Below are 6,151 nucleotides of genomic sequence, written 5' to 3'. Positions count from 1 at the left end.
ATGTGGGAAGTTAAACCCCATTTCATTTCCTAACAGTTTGAAGAGGTGTATAAGTGATGTGTAAATACGACGCGTTCTGTACATGGCAGGCAATATAAACAATACTAATGGGACCAGTCATCTAACACAATATCATCTATAATATTCAAAATTTAAAACACGAATTAGAGTTGATCCATTTCAATCAATATTGATGTTGTTACCTCACTGTGAAAATATGGGGTCTTAATATCCAATATTAAAGGCACAATGGACATTTTAAAATAAGTACAATACTCTATGGTTCCGAACGCCATTTGTAATTTACAAAGCAAAACATATCCAGTAATTAAAAATGGTTGATTCACAAACTACAACATAATTTTAAAAAGATCTGCAGAATGCACTAAACAAGCGCAAACGAGTGTCGTCACAATTTGGACTATTCACGTAAATATTGATTACAAATTTCAAATTACAAAAAGAAGAATGTAAATCACTTTATATATATTCATTTACACAAATGACCCGATGTCGTTTTTTTAAGGTTCCAAAGAACAGTTTTATACGACACGGTCTTTAAAACATGTTGAATTGATTTCCGCCCGAAACCGGAAGCAGATTTAAGACAAAAGATAAAAGTATTTGTCAGCTACTCTGTGGATATTGAATCCGAAAGAAAAACCGATTAAAATACGAATGATTTAAGATTTATTCAAATAATCTTTGTTACGATTCGATGGATGTTTGACGTCTATTAACTTGGCATTATTAAAGGAGCTAAATCTCTAATATTTGGATATGGCGATAAGATATGGCGTCACTGTTTGACATGAGTTGTAAAAATATGTCAGGTCTCGTTCTTTCTTGTCCCTTGTTACAAATGATGCTGAAACGCAGTATGGTACACAGATCCAATGGTAAAATGTTTATTTTGTCTTAACAACGCCGGATTAACCACGGGGCACCATGGGGCCCAGGCTCCAGGGCCCCCCACAAAAATCTCAGTTGCGCGCCTCGAGCATGGTCGGCGCGAAGACTCCATTTGCCGGTGACCTAGTGACGGGGCCCCAGGGACTTCCGATGCTCCGAGGGCCCTCCATCGGAAGTCCCTGGAATCCGCCTCAATCCATGGTGTGTCGCGAGAATTCGGTGTAATCCGGTGATGCCGCCTCATATTTTCGAAGTTCGTCAAAAATCGAGTCCGGCTTGGTCGTAACGTTACGATCTCCATTCATCAAATCATCGTGGGGGATATAATACGATTCTGAATCAAGTGACCCCGTTATTTATCACTGAGCGACTTCAAAATTAGGTTTGATGTTGCTCTGCTCACTTACAGTGGCGGATTTAACGGGCTCAATGGGCTCCAGCCCCCTCTTCTAGAAATGCCATCATTTCATAGCACTCGCATGGATTGGTCCACTGAAATAACGCCAGAATGCGCTAATTTTGTGGCACTTCTAAATGGCTCCGACACAAGTGCCTGAAATGCCTCCAATTTCTGAAAATTTCATGGGGGAAAAATCCCCCCAGACCACCCTTGCGGGGCTTCGCGCCGTCAGTGCTCGAGGTAACCGGCACAGCTCCTCGGTCGGTGATAAGCCCCCCCCCCCCCACATATTCCAGGCCCCAGGGCCCCCACCATGGTTAATCCGGCGTTGATTTTGGTCTTGTTGTTTAAATAAAGATCTAATTTATAATTTCTATAACATCTGAAGCCTAAATTAAGACTTGCAATAATCAGATTTAGCTCTTGCATAATGCATGTTTAAATATATATATATATATATATATGTGTGCGTATATATTATTTTAAATTAAAGGTACTAAATCTCTTTGATTTAGCCAGAATGGGGCTTTAAAAGTTCAGTGAAGTGTTGGGGTGACTAGAAAAAAACGACTAGAATACTGCTTTACCGTCAGTCAGTGGTTGCGACTTGCCTACGCGTAAGGATCTTTTAGCCGTGGCGGGAAACCGGAGAAAATTCACGATATGGGCACGTTGGTCGTTGGTTTCGTATATTGCATCGAATGGAAAGGTCGGGGCGGCGTCCTGGGAGGGGGGGGGGCACCTGCCCCGCTTGCCCCCCCCTCCGCTAGCTACGGGCCTGGAAACCACGCCACTTGACTTAATGACGACTTTATAATCAACCAACCTACCTGCCTTGTATTAACAGATAGCCAATGAAAAGACTAAAATCATTGTGAAAAACAAATTTGTACGATTTTTCAATTGCTTGTTAATGTACCGAATATTTGTTCAGTTACCTATAGATAATTGGACATCTGATTTTCACGCCATAATCTTTTTGTTCTGGTTCATCCTGATAGTAACACGTATGTTAGTAAAGTATCTAGAAATATAATGGCGGATAATAAAACAAAATGGAATGTCTTCAGGTTTTCATGTTTTATTGGGTTAATAAACAATGTAGAAGGTATGTATATTTTTTTAATTAGTAGTAATTTGAGGGGCGTTGGGTGCAACTTCGGCCGTAGGACTTCTTGTCTATGCAAATTTGAGGCGGTTGGTTGGGTGGCCACGCGGTCTATCGTGTGAGACGCGGATCACAATGCTTGTTATCTAAGTAAATCATGGGTTTATAATAACTAACACTTAATGGGGCTGGGTGGCCAAGCGGTCTATCATGTATGGCTTAGATCATTGGACACCTTATCTATGTAATTCATGCGTTTTTTTTTACCATTAACGATTTGGAATGGCTGGGTGGTCATGCGGTCTACCGTGTGTGACTTAGATCATTAGGCGTGTTATCTACGCAAACTCTGGTTAACATGTGAGACGCATATCACACTGCTATCTCTGCAAACCATGGGATCGATCTCGAGTGTGTAAGTGACAACACGTATCGTCGCCTGCCTAAACACGCCAGTTTTCTGCTTGTACTGCGGTTACTCCTGCACAGAAGCGAATTACTGAAACAAGTGAACGCTAAACCTGAATTCATTCCCGTTAACAAATAGCTTTAATTTATTCTCTTAATTATATTAATTTTGTTAGATACGCGCACAGCCTCGCATTTTCTTTGCGCCATTCGTTTTCGCAAGCCTGAATTTTGCTTGTCATGATATTAGGACATGTACGTGACACAGACACAGAGAAGGGTCGACGTCATCTGACCTTGTGAGTTTTCTGCGGGTCATCCGATTTCCCTTCATCGCTAAAGATGCTTAAGCGCACACCATTTTTATAAAAATATATATGTGGGTGTATGTGTATTTTTCGCAATCTGTAGGATTTTTTGTGACGTATTATTTCATTCCTAGGCTGTTGTCATCATTTATACAACAACGAAACCGGTAGTTGTTACAAACCATTTGATAATACCACAGATTGGTTGGCAGCCAAACACATCTGCCAATCTCTAGGTGCTGACTTGGCTATAATACGTACAGAATCTGACAGACAGTTCCTTAAATCACAAAGGTAATATGAAGCATTTGTTTAGCTAATTATCATCATCGTCATCACCATCATGGTTGTCGTCGTCTTCATCATCACAACAACCACCATTAGTAGCACAACCCCAATCATCATCATCATCAGCAACACCATTAACATTAACATCCACAACAGCATCCAGCCCTCGTCTTCCCGCTCCTCATTCCCCTCCCCCTCCTCATCTTTATCACCAACATCATCATCATCCATAATATAACACGTTGCTTGTATCATATAGTATTGAAGGATGGATAGGAGTCAATGATCGTACAGTTGAAGGAAGTTACAGAGATAACGATGGGATCGGCATGCTATCAACTGAAATGAACTGGAAGAATTCGGAACCTAATATGCATAGCTCCAACAAAGAAGATTGTGTACGGGTTGATCAAGATAATTACTTGTCAGACGAAGATTGTGGCCTGCCATTTAAATTTATCTGTGAATGGTCAGTAAGAACTGGTAGGTATAATTATAAATCGTTTTGTGGTGTTTTTTTTATATTTTTTCAAATTAATCGCAAAATATTAAAATTAATTGAATTTGTTAATTCATCACGTCCATGGCAACCTCGGTTCCATGAACCGAATTTATAACTCATTTTCGAAACGGCCCGAAACTCCTACTGCACGACCTCATCCAGCTGCCCGAGTCACGGAACTTATATGTCCTCAAATAGTTCACAGCGTTTCATATGACGTGAGCTGTTCGAGGCACCAAAGATGACAGTACTTTCGGATGATCCAAGTAATATAAGCTTAATAACCTAGCTAGGTCTTGTCATTTTTTATTTAGTTAAAGATGCGTTATGTAAAAGCTAAATCGGCCTCTTTATGTTGGCCTCAAATATTATTATCCAGACATTTATATATATGACAAATCTATTATCAACTTGAAAATGGATTAAAGCACCCGCGAGATTTTGAAATTTAACGATAAAATGGAAAATCAAGATTTAGCCTCGATTATTATCGTTTCTACGATAATAGACAATCTACGCTACATCTTCAAACAGACATAACTTCGCTCAATATAAAGTATTGCGAATGAAATTTTCATCATATTTATTTTTCGTTATTTATTTTTGAAATGTTATAGCAATATCGGTTAGCTCTTTATCTAAATCTTACATAATGCATCTTAAATAATATTTTGTGGTTATATAGGAAAATGCCAAAGAATTTTACTATCATCTAGTCACCCCACTACACAATGAACGATTTCAGTGTATTCCCTGTCCCCCAAAAAACATATGGTTAGACACCAAAATTACCATCCTAGATTAAATACTATGGGAGATATAGAGGATTATTTGAAATGGCGGCTGGCGGAGACGCCATCTTGAATTTCTCAAAAGGCTCAAGGGTGACCGACGTTCACCCGGCAGATTCTGAAAGAGGACAGACACCTTAGGCTACTAAAATCAATCATAAAAAAACAACTTTATATACAATTTCCAGGTTCACTCGAAATATTAGGTTTGGCGACCGGACTATAGGTCGTAGCGCTACAGTCCACGCACAATTTCCCTCATAACACACTGCGTGGCGTGTGCTCGTCTTCATTAGCCAAGACGGAGAAAAATGTTAAACGTCATTTCAATTCAATTTCATTTCGCTTAATTTGGTCACTGTTCACATTAAAGCATTTCTTATACTTAATACCAAATGCTCTGATAATTAAATTTTGAGATTTCTGAAAAAAGGTTTTTGTGATTAGTAGCCAAAATCCCCCTAATTCTATGTGTACAACTTACTAGTAGCAACTTATTGTCATCACGGAACTATTGAATTATTATCACCACATAACTATCAAAGTATTATCACCACAAAACTAGTGTAATATTACCACCACACCATGTACGTCATTTCCGGTGTATATAAAATGACTTACCTTCTATTCTGTTGTCTTGGTTGAGTATTTCAATGAACAATGTCTCAGTATACATCTAATTCAACCCGATGTCATCTTTCTAGTATTTGGGTTTATTTAGTTGTGAATTTTCCCCGTCTTCATTATCCCGTTTGGTGCAGAAAAGTAGGACGTTAAACCCTATATCATTCATTAATTCTTATGAATACTTTCCTATTTATATTGTTTCAGAGCATGATGGGAATCAAATAGATCTACAAGTATTAAATGATGATGTTATGTGTGACGACCATATACTGAAATCAATCCAGGTCGACAGTTATCTCCAATGTGCTGTACACTGCTTACACGAGAAACGTTGCTTGGCCATCTCATTTTTCACACCCAACTGTTTACACGGGAAACGTTGCTTGTCCATTACATTTTCCACATCAAATTGTCTATTATATGAACATTACTTAGGATCAAATGAAGGGATGGCAAAGTCATTCCCCATGTTCCGTGTTAAATAGAACCATCTGTGAGTTCATATTGCATATTTGTGGGGGTTTTCAGAAAAATGTCTGATTTTATGTAAATTCGCGTTATTTTTGTCAGGGGTGTTGGCGGCGGGCAATATTCACATTTCCTTATTGAATGGTTGCAGTGACCATTCGCGAACACACTAGGGCGGGTCTGGAAGGCCTACCACCTAAAATGTGGAAAAATGGAACGCTGTTGATGCCAATTCCGACCATTTCGGGTCCAAAATTGAACCTTTACACTCTCACTCGTGCACCCGCGCCTGTGAATATCTCAATATTACAAAATGTAAGATAGATCCAGTATCTAGAG

The sequence above is a fragment of the Patella vulgata genome, chromosome 8 (assembly GCF_932274485.2).
Source record: "Patella vulgata chromosome 8, xgPatVulg1.2, whole genome shotgun sequence".
NCBI lineage: Eukaryota > Metazoa > Mollusca > Gastropoda > Patellidae > Patella > Patella vulgata.
The sequence above is the reverse complement of the archived record's forward strand: the minus strand, read 5'-3'. Positions refer to the sequence as shown.